Raw genomic sequence first — 12974 nt, 5'->3', positions numbered from 1 at the left:
GCAACCTAAAAGAGGGAGCAAATCCTCACAGCAAGAAACATTCACACACACCCCCACACACAGAGTGGATGGAGAAGGGCAGCTTGGACATTGGATACTCAAATGGGGAGGGGGGTACTACAAAGGCAAGAAGTGACTGGCTTACAAGCTTTCAAGATGGAACCTGGTGCTAGGGAGCATGACAGAAGGCAGAATCTCCAGAAGGTACTATTCAATCTGTCTGGGGTGGAGCTGATGAAAGGAGATACACATGGGTAACTAGTGATACTGTAGTGAATAATGCTTATCAGGATGGATTATGAGGGTTGGAAATGCAAAGGTAGAAGTTTTGTAAGGAAGGGAGTGATTGATTCTCCAGGATAGGAGCGGAGGCCTCTGGGACCATCAACGGAGAAGAGCTGAGAGCGGGACCCTACCCAGAGAAAGAGAGATGCCTGAGATGGAGACAGAGATGATGACATGGAGTGATGAAATGACTGGGGACTTTAGACCCAGAGAGGAGAAGGGACTGTGGGCTGAAAACTGGGGGAAGGATGGGGACGTGTAGGGTGCGGGTTTCTGGGATATACCCTTTGGGTGGTTGAGGATGCATGGAGGGGATTGGAACCATGGCAGTGAGAATATATACGATGGAATGAATGTAAAACTAAAGTTTTCCCATGTAAATTATCATATAATTCACAATAAAGCATTAAAAAAAAAAAAGACAGCCAAGCATCTTAACATTATTTTCCCCCATTTTCCCCATTCCAACCATGTCTCAATCCTTGTATTCCAGAGCCCTGTTTTTCTAAAGGTGTGCCTACATCATTATTTACCTTTGTCCCACTTAAGCCTTGCAAACCTGCCTAATATTTTTTCCTGTCTGCTTTGTTCTTCAATTCCTCTCCTCCTTCTTGTGTATTGCCCAACCCCCTAGCATCCAAACTATCCTGTGTCTATTCTCTGCCCCATGCTCTACCTTCCCCTCCTTCCCCTCACCCTACCACCCACATCCTGGTAACCAGCAAAGAATCCCCCATCCCTTTAGTATGGGTTCATTGTCTTAGGTTTTTGTTTTTGTTTTTTTTACAGTAGTGGTCCTATGCAGTAATTCTCCTTTTGTGACTGACGAATTTCACTCAACATAATGTCCTCAAGTTTCATCCATGTTATGCGGAGGCTTGCAGCTTCCATGTTATTCTTCAAAGTAGTATAATATTCCATTGTGTATATGTACTACAGTTTGTTTATCCATTCTTCAGTTGATGGGCACATAGGCTGTCTCCATCTTTTTACTATTGTAAATAGTGCTGCTATGAATATTGGTGTACATATGTCTATTCGTGTTATGGCTCGTATTTCTTGTGGGTAAATACCAAGTAGAGGAATTGCTGGATCATAAGGGATTTCTATTTGCAACCATCTGAGGAAGAGCCATATTGCTTTCCAGAGAGGTTGGACAATTTTGCAATCCCACCAGCAATGCAGGAGCGTCCCAGTCTCTCCACATCTTCACCAGCATTTATTGTACTCTACTTTTTTGATCTTTGCTGTTATTGCTGGTGTGAGATGATACCTCATTGTTGTTTTTATTTGCATCTCTCTAATTCTTAGTGATCGTGTGAATTTTTTCATGTGTTTGTTGGCTTCCTGGATTTCCTCCTTGGTGAAGTGTCTCTTCAAGTTCTGTGCCCATTTTTTAATTGGAGTATTTGTGTTTTTCTTGTAGAGGTTTTGGTGTTGTGGTTTCCTATATATCTTAGAAATGATCCCTTGTCTGATATGACATTGTAAAATATTTTTTCCCATTCTGTGGGTACCCTTTTTATCTTCTGGTGAAGTCTTTTGATGCGCATAAGTTTTGAATTTTTAATCTGTCCCAGTCATCTATTTTGTCTACTTTTGTTTGTATAGTTTTCAAAATGTTTGATAGTCTGTGTATTTCCTGACTTAGTGCCCTCATATTTGTCCCTAATTTTTCACTGATGACCTTCATAATCCTGGGATTCACTTTTAGGTCTTTAATCAATGCTGAATTCGGTTTTGTATAAGGAGTGAGGTGAAGGTCTTGTTTCAGTCTTTTGCATATCGCTTTCCAGTTCTGCAAGCACCATCTTTTGAAGAGACTATCAACTCCCCACATGATATATTTAGATATTTTCTCAAAAATCAGTTGACTGTATGCAGATCGGTTAATTTCTGGTTTCTCGATTCAGTTCCATTGATCAATATATCTTTCATTGTACTAGTACCAAGCTGTTTTGACCACTGTAGCTGTGTAGTAAATTTTGAAGTCAGGGAGTAAATCTTATTCTTCTTAAGCATTGCTTTGCTTATCCTAGGTCTATTTCCTTTTCATATAAAGTTTGTAATTGTTTTTTGTTTTTTGTTTTCCATCTCTTTGAAGAAAGTCATTGGAATCTGGATTGAGATTACAATATATGTGTAAATTGCTTTGGACTGTATTGGTATTTTCACAATGTTAAATGTTCCTATTCAGGAGCATGGTACATGCTTCCATTTTTGTATGTCTCTTAGTTTCTTGTAGTAGTGTTTTGTAATTTTCTATGTATACATCATTTGTTTCTCTGGTTACATTTATTCATAGATATTTCATCCTTTGGGCATCTATTGTAATTGGTATTACTTTCCTCATGTCCTTTTCAACACTGTCATTTTTGGTATAGAGGAATCCAACTGATTTTTGGATATTGATCTTATATCCTGCGCCTTGCTGAATATTCCAATGATGTCTAGTAGATTTTTTACTGAGTCTTTAGGGTTTGCTACATATGGGATCATATCGGCTGCAAATAGAGAGAGTTTTACTTCCTCTTTCCCAATTTAGATGCCTTCAATTTCCCTCTCTTGCGTTATACTTCGTACTAAGATTTTCAGTACAATATTGAATAAGAGTTGTGATAAATTGCATTCTTGTCTGATTCCTGTTCGCAGAGGGAAGGATTTCAGTTTATCTCCATGGAAATTAATGTAGGTTGTGGTTTTCTTTATATGTTCTTAATTATGTTGAGGAATTTCCCTTTAATACCTACTTTGTTGATTATTTTTACCAAGAATGCATGTTGGATTTTTTTAAATGCCTTTTCTGCATCAATCGATATGATCATGTGGTTGTTTTATTTTTCCTATTTAAATGGTGGATTATGTTAATCTTTTTTCAATGCTGAATCATCCTTGCATCCCCAATATGAATCACACTGGATCATTATGTATTATATTTTTGGTGTGCTGGTGGATTATGTTGGCTAGAATTTTGTTGAGAATTTTTGCATTTATGTTCATGAGGGATATTGATCTATAATTTTCTTTCTTAGTTACTTCCTTCCCTGATTTTGGTATGACGGCTATTCTTACTTCCATCCTCCTATATTCTGAAATAATTTGAGTAGAATTGGTGACAACTCTTCCCTGAATGTTTTGTAGAATTCATCAGTGTACTCATCTGGGCCTGGACTTCTTTTGATTGGGTTTTTTGGATGACCTGATAAATTTCTTCTTTCTTTATGGGTCTGTTCAGGTTTTCTACTCACTGTGTATAAGTTTAGGTGGGTCCTGTTTTTCAAAAATGTATCCAACTCTTCAAAGTTTTCTAATTTGTTGGTGTACAACTCTTCATAGTATTCTATTATTATACTTTTGATTTTCTTTGGTTCCGTTGTGACATCACCCATGTGGTTTCTAATGCGTGTTATTAGTTTCTTCTCCCTCTTTTCTTTTATTAGGTTTGCCTATGGTCTGTCAATTTTGTTAATCCTTTCAAAGAACCAGCTTCTTCTTCTGTTGATGCTTTCCATAGTTTTTTCTGTTTTCTATCTTATTTATTTCTGCTCTAATCATTATTATTTCTTTTCTTTTGATGGTTGTAGGTTCCCTCTGTTGGTCTGTTTCTAATGGTTATAGATGCTGTGTTAAGGTTCTAATTTTGGTTCTTTCTTCTTTTGGGATGTGTGCATTTATTGGAATAAATTGTCCTCTCAGAAACATTTTCGCTGTGTCCAAAAAAATCCATGTCCTAATCATGAGGTAATGTCCTAAGATTTCTGTATGTTGTTTTTTCATTCTCATTTGTTTCTAATAACTTTGGGAATTCAGGGTTAATTTCTTCGACTACTCATTTGCTATTCAGCAGGGTTTTATTCAGTTTTCATGTATTTAACTTGATTTCCTTGGTCTTCCTATTGTTGTTTTCTAATTTGATAGCATTTGAGTCTGAGAAGATACTTTGTAGTATTTTGATATTTGAAAATATATGGAGATTTGTTTTGTGGCCGAAGACGTGGTCTATTCTGGAGAATGTTCCATATACACTGAAAAGGAATGTGTATTATGCTCTTGTGTTGAATGGTCTGTACACATCTGTGAGGTCCAATTGGCTGATTGTGATGTTTAGTTCTTCTTTGTCTTTGTCAATCTTCTTTCTGGTTGTTCTATTCATTTTTGAAAATGGTGTATTAAAATCACCCACTATTATTGTAGATTCGTCTATTTCTTTCTTCAAATCTATTAGAGTTTGTTTTATATATTTTGGAGCTCTTTCATTGGGAGCATAAATTTTTATTATCGTTGTCATCTTGTTCAATTGTCCCTTTAATCATGAGATAATGTCCATCTTTACCTTTATACTGTTTTTTGCCTTAAAGTTTATTTTATCAAAGATTAGTACTGCCACTCCTGTTTGTTTTTTATTGCAATTAACTTGGTATATATTATTCCATCCTTTGACTTTTAATCTCTTTTTGTCTCTTTGTGTGATATGTGTATCTTGCAGACAGCAAATTGAAGCATCTTGTTTTCTTATCCATTCTTCCACCCTCTGTTTCTTAACTGGTGCATTTAATCCGTTTACATTCAATGTAATTATTATAGGCATGGATTAGTTGCTGCCATTAAGCTTTTTTGTGTGTTTTTGCTGCTTTCTTTGTTCTGTGTGTCTTCCTTTGTTGTGTTCATGCTTTTTGTGTTCTTTCTTGTAAGTTTCCTCATAGTTTAATGTTTCCATGTTCTTCCTGGATTTTCATTTTCTTAGTATATTGTAAAGTGTTAATTTTCTTTGTGAGTTACCTTTTAGTCCATTAACTTTTTCCTCCATTTAGTGCAGTCAATCTATCGGACCTTCTCACCATCTCGAGCTCTGTTCCTACATGTATACCTTCTTTTATATTGTAATTGCTTTGATCATACACTGACCTCTGAGAGTCTCTGAGTTTTTTCTTATAGTTTTGCTTTGTTTTCGACTATTCCATCTGTCAATTTAGTTTTGGGTGGTACTGCCACATATATCAATCTCTGGTTGTTGTCTGTTCTTGTTGGTTCTCAATCCATAGAACTCCCTTTAGGATGTTTTGTAGCACAGGGTTGGCTTTGGAAAAATCTCTTAGCTTTTGCTTATTCTAGAATGTTTTGATTACACAGTTGTAATTGATTGATAGCTTTGCTGGATAAAGGATTCTTGGTTGGTAGTTTTTTTTTCCCCCTTTCTTTCAGGGTTTTGTATATGTCTCCCTATTGCCTTCTTTCTTGTATGGTTTCTGCTGAGAGATCCGAGCTTAGTCTGACTTGCTTGCCATTTTATGTAACGTTTCTGTTTTCCCTAGCTTCTTTCAGGAGTGTCTCCTAATCTTTGATTTTGGAGAGCTTAATTATGGTATGTCTCATTGCTTTTCTCTAGGAGTCTATCCTTCTTAGGGTTCATTGAATTTCTTGAATGTTTATCTTTTCATTTTTCAGGATGTTAAAGAAATTTTCTTCCAACAGATTTTCAACTGTTTCCTCTGTGGACTTGTGGGATTCTTCTTGTTCTGGAATGACGATAATTCTTAAGTTATTTCTCTTAATGTTGTCCAACATGAATCAGACCGTCTTCAGATTTTTTTTTCCCTTTATTTCTGTTTTCTCATCTATTTTATTGGTATTGAGAGATTTGTCTTCCACCTCACTGGTTCTGTCTTCTTTCTCTTCTATTCTACTCCTTTGCCCTTTCAGTGTATTGTCTATTTCTAATATTCTATTATTGATTGTTTGGATCTCTTTCTGTGGGTTTTAAATTGTTTCCAATGTTGTATATTTTTTATTTGATTGTTTCTGTAGCACTTTCCTGCCTTCTTCCTTATTTTTCTCAACTCCATTGTAAACTGTTTTGAAACATTTTATAATCATTTTTCTGAATTCCTACTCAGGAATTTCCAAGGCCTGCCCTCCTTCCAGAATGGAGTCCAGGTCTACTTGAAGTCATTTGTCTGAGACATTTTATCTTGTTTCTGGACATGTGCTGATATGGTCATCTTCTTTTGCTGCTTGGATATTTTTAGTGTTTATCTGTGTCCTTAATACTTAACTGAGAGTGTGTTTTTGTATTTTTTATGCTTTGTGATTGCTTCTAGGTAGATGTGATCAGAATATGGTCTTCCCTTTTCTTATTGCTTAACTCAGAGTAACTTTCACAGGTACAGTCTGTTTCCCTGGTATATGGCAGTTTGTGTTCATTCTTACCTGGGTTTTGGTGTTGTATAGAATGTGGTTGTAGATTGACTTTAGGGCAGCAGTTGCTGTCTCTTCTTTTGTAATATAGGGATAGAAAGAGTTCCCCAAAGGTAGAAGGGGAGCATAAAACAACCAAACTCATCATACTGCCCACAATGTCCATCCATGTTATGTGGTGGCTTACAGCTTCCTTGTTACTGTTCAAGTCAGCATAATATTCCATTGTATATATGTACCAAAGTTTGTTTATCCATTCTTCCATTGTTCAGCACTTAGGCTATCTCCATCTTTTTGCTATTGTGCTTTTTGCTGCTGCTATGAAAATTGGTGTGCATTTATCTACTCATTTTATAGCTCATATTTCTTGTGAATATATGCCAAGTAGAAGAATTCCTGGATTATAAGGTATTTCTGTTTCCAACTTTCTGAGGAAGCAGGGTATTATTTTCCATAGTGGCTGTACGATTTTGCAATCCCACTAACAATGTAGGAGCATCCCAACTTGTCTAAATCTTCAACAGCTTTTAATATCCTCTGTTTTGTTTAATTTTTGTTTTGTTTTTCAAGTATCACAATGTTTATTGATAGATACAAGTATACAAAATCAGGGCATGAACACAATTTAATAAAATAAGTAGAATTCATTTCAATACTATAATAAGAGGGACCTGCTAAAATTCTCACTATTTGTTTCATATCCACAAAAAGAACTTGAAGGGTATTAATGATCTCTCAAAACTGATCAGTTTTGTGCAAGTAAGCCATGTTTATTTTAAAAAGACTTGTGCTCTTGCTTAGTCTCAAGGATATTAAAATCTAGCACATAAATCCCATTGTTGTTGTTGTTAAGTGCTGTCGAGTCAATTCCGACTCCTAGCGACCTGTATAGGGGTTTCGAGGTGCAGCTGGTGAACTTGAACCACTGATCTTGCTGTTCAGGGTAGAAATACAGGCAATATACTATTACGGCAACAACCATCAATTACAGTTAAGTATTTTTCTGTAACACCAAATGAATAATCAAATATTGCAACAAGTCAAGTATTACTAAACAAAGTGCATTTCTATAGTATTTAGTGTTGCTATTCAGTTTTCTAACTTAAAACAGCCTATCATAACTGGTGGCAAAGAAGGTCCTTGCAATAGACTGCCTCTGTTTGAGAACTTACAATGTAATTATTGCATGCTACTAATATACTATCTAAACATTAAAGATACTCCTAAAATATTTAATGGTAGACTATGGTTAACACATTACACTAAAAAAAAAAAAAAAAAAAAAAAAGTATGCAGAAGGAAATCGTACTGACCTGCTTCTGCTTTAAATATTGTGAAAACATTACAGTGGAATGAATTTTCGCAGTGGCTACGTCAAATGCAGTTACATCCTAGCAACAGTATGTTTTGAACAATGTATGGCTTTCGCTGGTTCTTTAGTTAACTTCTTCCTCCAATTCTTCTTCTTCAGCAGTTTCTAGCTAGATTAGCCACTTATTCACCTGGAACAAAGCCTTGCCTTTTCCTGGAACACACTTGGGTTATATCTTCTTTCCAATCCAAGAAAGCTTCTCCTTCAGTAATTTCCATAACATCAAAGTGAACAAAAAAGAGAAGTATCATGCCTTTTGGTAAGTTACTGTTGTAGCAGTGCCCCTGAAGAACATACAGATTGACATGATCATGAAGGAATTTCTGCATTACTGGCTTGAGAGAAAGAAGCAGTTGTTTTTCCTGCTCTAATAGTTCTTTGTCAGGAGCAGAGGAAGAATCTTTTCATCACTGGGTGGGTTTATTCCACTAGAAATATACTGTGAGAAGCTAGTCATTAAGATGTTCACAAATCCTTTATCTACACAAAGTTTGGGAGAGATGTTACATTTAATCCACTTGTATATGGTTTGTGGAGATGGATCCAACTTTATTTGCTTTAACAATTCCTTCTCCAGTTTTAGTAGTGGGAATAAGAAACTCAGTCCCTTTCCTTAAACGATCTCCAACATAAGGTCATTATTTTGATCAATTTCTGGAAGCATTTTCTGCATATTAGCTTTGCTTTGTTGAAAAAGTTTTGTTAACCATTCTTGATCTTGTAATTTAGCTAATTGCTGAAGGAAAGTGTGTGACACTTTCCAGTGGTTGAGCTAGTTCGTAAATGCTCACCAGCTCTGAAATGATGGAACAAGATGAAAACTGTGCTAAATAAGATTTCACCAAGGGGATGTCAATCTTCAGTTTGGGGCACTGGTCCAACACATTCAGGAAAGCCAGCATGAAGTTGTTGCTTGTGGCTATCCCTTCCTGTTTGAGTAAACAGATCAAAGAGCTTGCTTTTTCTTTATCTTGATCACTTCTATCAAGTAAGAGGATGATTCTTTGCTTAACATCTCAGGAAGAAAATGCTTAGGTGCCCTCATTTATCGTACACCATTGACAGCCTCATTTGCATTCCCAGTATTCAAATGTTCAGTCACAATAGTTACAGTTTTCAGTTAACTTAAGTAGTTCTTCTTTTGATGGTGGTGGCTTTTTGCTGGTCTTGGGAGGCTTTTCCTGGAAAAGTGGTGGATTGGTTTTGAGACCAAGCTGAGGTCTCTGTCTCAGAGATGGTGTCTTAGTGTGTGATGGCTGCACACTAGGAGGAATCACAGTTATTTGGGGCTGAAGCTTTGGCACTTGATTTTTATTCATTAGGATAGATTGAGCAGGACTCAGGTTAATCTCATCTGCATTAAGCTCTCCTTTCTTAGAAAACCGAGGTGGCATATCCTTCGACTGTCCTTACAGCTGGACTAAGAGTCCCTGACTCTGGTTATAATAGAGCTGGCTTAGCCCCTGGTTTACATAAATTTGTCTCCCATCTCTCCAAACTACAATTGTGTGGGAGGCATGATGTATCCCCCATGGCCATTGAAAGTTGATTTGAAAGATGACTCCCCATGGTGAGTGAAAATCTATCCTGGATTACTCCTGGACCAGGACCACCTCTGCTACCTGGCATTTGTCCCTAACATATCAGCAAGTTCTCCAAGTGATTCCCTATACATTTTCAACCTAGGTGGCATGAACGGTCTCTCCAGAAAGTAGTCACTTCTCATCCCTGAGCCACAGGAGCAGGCATAAACACCCTTAGATCTTTTACTGCTTCTTGATGGATTTTATTGGTCTTTCTAGGTCCGTTGTCAATAAAAACCTTGCAAGGAATTCAATGACGCTTTCAAAACTCTACAGTATCCTGCAGCAAGAAAAGAATCCTTGCTGGCAATTCCTTACTTAACATCAAGGAGTACATTCGGGCAAAGTATTTATCAATTAAAGACTTGGTTAGTTCATGATCTAATCTAAGTCTCTCTGTCCTCATTATTTGCAGAGACAATCCAAATCCTCTCCCATATCTTTGAGTTGGACTCTCTTCTTCTTTTCCAAAAGTGTTTTGATGCACTTATGAAGGATAGAATCATGAATAAGTTCAAGCTTGCCAAGCTTGCCAATGATTTTGATGTTCCCCAACTTCTTTTTCTTAGGATTTTCATGCTTACCATAGACATCAACATTTCTGGTTTGGTTTTCAAATTCATCTTGAAATTTTGAAATTAAGAGGTGTCTGAATATTTTGCTTTGCTTCTGTCCTGGTTGACCCTCTGCTGCTGGGCCATCAAATTTTGGTGCATCTTCTGCCAGTTGTAGACATAGCTGAGCATACACTGATCTATACTTTGGCTTTTCTAGGGCTTTGTCCACAATCATTATTTAAGGATGAGTTTAGACTTTACACACCCACATTGAGGATCTCAAGGCATAGCTTGTCAAATTTCTCAGGAGTAAGCTTAATTAGTATGCCTCTTACTTTCCTGAAGATTGCATCATGTTGCTATTTTTTCATTTACAGAGTTGTTTGCTATGGAGGTGTCATCTTGTCTAGTGCTATTTGCAGGAATCCATTTCTGAGCATTTTGCCCTGGGGTTTTCCCCAGGAATTCGTTGTTGCCAGCAGTCTTGTGATAGTGCTGAGGTCTACCCCTATGTCCTTCTCCATCCAAAGAAGCACTGAAACTAGAAGCACCCCCTTCTGCAATAGCACTCTCCTCTTTGGAAGCTTAATAACAGAAAAATCTTCAAAAGAATGATATTAACTGATTGGGTGGGGATGGCGGGAAGGGAAAGGAGAAATGAAAAACATTCACTGAGAACTCAGCAGCTGGCAAGGCAACTGCCTTCTCAGGATCCAGTTGTCAGGGATGGGGAAAGGAGAGGGAGGTGTTAAACAAAAAAGGGGGAGGGAAGGGGAAGGAAGGAGTCACGACTGGCATTAAATTCACAGCTCAGAAAAGTCGCTGCTGCAGCCACCTCCATAAAACTCCAACTCGCTGCTGACCCTGAGACCTGTCTTTATCCTCTGCTTTTTTGAATTTTACTGTTATTGTTGGTATGCAAATCATTCTTGTTTTGATTTGCATATCTCTACTGTCTAATGATCGTGAGCTGTCTGGATGTCTTCATTGGTGAAGTGTCTGTTCATGTTCTGTGCCCATTTTAAATTGAGTTATTTGTCTTTTTGTTGTAGAGGTATAGTAGTTTCCTACATACTTCAAAAATGAGTCCCTTCTATGATGTATTGCTGCAGAAGACTTTTTCCATTCTGTGGGGTCTCTTTACTCTTTTGGTGAAGTCTTTTGATGCACATAAGTTTGTAGTTTTTAGTATGTCTGCCCCACATGCAATGTTCTTAGGCACTTTGTCAAATATCAGTTGGTTGTATGTAGATGGGTTAATTTCTGGATACTTGATTCTGTTTCATTCCTCTATGTATCTTTCATTGTAGCAGTACTAGGTCATTTTGTCTAATGTAGTCGTGTAAGAAAATTTAAAATTAGGACTTGAAAGGCTTCGTACTTTTCTCTTCTTATGCAGTGCTTTGCTTACCCTGGGTCTCTTTCCATTTGATTTAAATATGTAATTTTTTTTCCCCCAACTCTTTGAAGAATGTTGTTGGAATCTGCCTTGGGATTGCATTATACCGGTAGACTGTTTTAGGTAGTATTGATATTTTCACAATGTTAAGTCTTCCTATCCAAGAGTATGGTATATTCTTCCATTTTTGTAAATCTCTTTTGTTTTCTTGTAGTAGTGTTTTGTACTTTTCTTTGTATAGGTGCTATGTTTCTCTGATTATATTTATGCCTAAAAATTTCAATTTTTTGGTGGCCATTGTATATCATATTGCTTTCCTAATTTTCTTTTCAGCACTGTCATTATTATTATAGAGAAATCCAACTGATTATTGTATGTTGACCCTCTACCCTGACATTTGATTAATCTTCCAATGAGTACCAGTAGCCTTTTTGCTGAGATTTTAGGATTTTCTATGTGTATGATAATATCATCTGCAAAGAGAGAGAGTTTTATTTCCCCTTTGCAAATCTGGATATCTTTAAATTCTCTATCTAGCCTTATAGCTCTGGCTAAGACTTTCAAAATAATATTGAATAGGAGTGGTGATAAAGGGCATCATTTTCTGGTACCTGTTTGCAATGGGAAGACTTTCAGTTTCTCCCCATTGAGAGTGATGCTAGCTGTTGATTTTGCATATGCGCTCTTAAATAAGTTGAGGAATTTCCCTTCAATTCCTACATTGTTGAGTGTTTTTATCAGGAACGGATGTTGGATTTTGTCAAATGCCTTTTCTGCATCAATCAATGTGATCACATGATTATTTTCATTTTTCTTATTCATGTGGTTGATTACATTTATTGTTTTTCTAATGTTGAACTATCCTTGCATTACTGATATGAATCCCACTTGATTATGATGTAGTATATTTTGATGTGATGTTGGATTCTGGTGGCTAGGATTTTGTTGAGAATTTTTTTCATCTGTGTTCAACAGGGATATTAATGTATAATTTTCCCACTTAGTGCTGTCCTTCTCTGGTTTTGGTGCAAGGGTTATGCTTGCTTCATAGACTGTATTAGGGTATATTTTCTTCTATATTCTGAAATAATTTGAGTAAAATTTGTGACAGTTGTTCCATGAATGTTTGGTGAAACTTACCAGTGAAGACACCTGAACTTGGAATTTTTTGGTTGGGAGTTTTGGGATGACCCAGTCAATTTCCTCCTTTGTTATAGGTCTGTTCAAGTCTTCTACTTCACTCTGTGTAAGTTTAGATATGGCGTGTTTTTCTAATGTATCCATCTCCTCTATTTTTTCCAATTTATTGGAGTATAACTCTTCATAATATTCTATCATTATGTTTTTTATTTCTATTATTTCTTTTGTGACATCAACCATGTGCTTTCTTAATCGTTTTATTTGTTTCTTCTCCCACTTTTCTTTTGTTAGGTTTGCCAATGGTTTGTCGATTTTATTTTATTTTGTTTTATTTTTAAGGTTTTTATTGTGGATTGAGTGAAAGTTTACAGGGCACATCATCAGTTTCACATTCAACCATTCATATGACTTGTTTCATTACATTGATTATAATCCCCTCCATA

The 12974-nt window shown here is 36.5% G+C and overlaps 1 pseudogene; it reads right to left on the bottom strand.

The window, feature by feature from the left end:
* Positions 1–7916: 7916 nt before the first annotated feature.
* The window catches only part of LOC102838776, a 34973-nt pseudogene continuing 29915 nt past the window's right edge, over positions 7917–12974 (bottom strand).

The sequence above is a fragment of the Chrysochloris asiatica genome, unplaced genomic scaffold (genome assembly GCF_000296735.1).
Source record: "Chrysochloris asiatica unplaced genomic scaffold, ChrAsi1.0 scaffold00180, whole genome shotgun sequence".
Taxonomy (NCBI): domain Eukaryota; kingdom Metazoa; phylum Chordata; class Mammalia; order Afrosoricida; family Chrysochloridae; genus Chrysochloris; species Chrysochloris asiatica.
The sequence above is the reverse complement of the archived record's forward strand: the minus strand, read 5'-3'. Positions and strand labels throughout refer to the sequence as shown.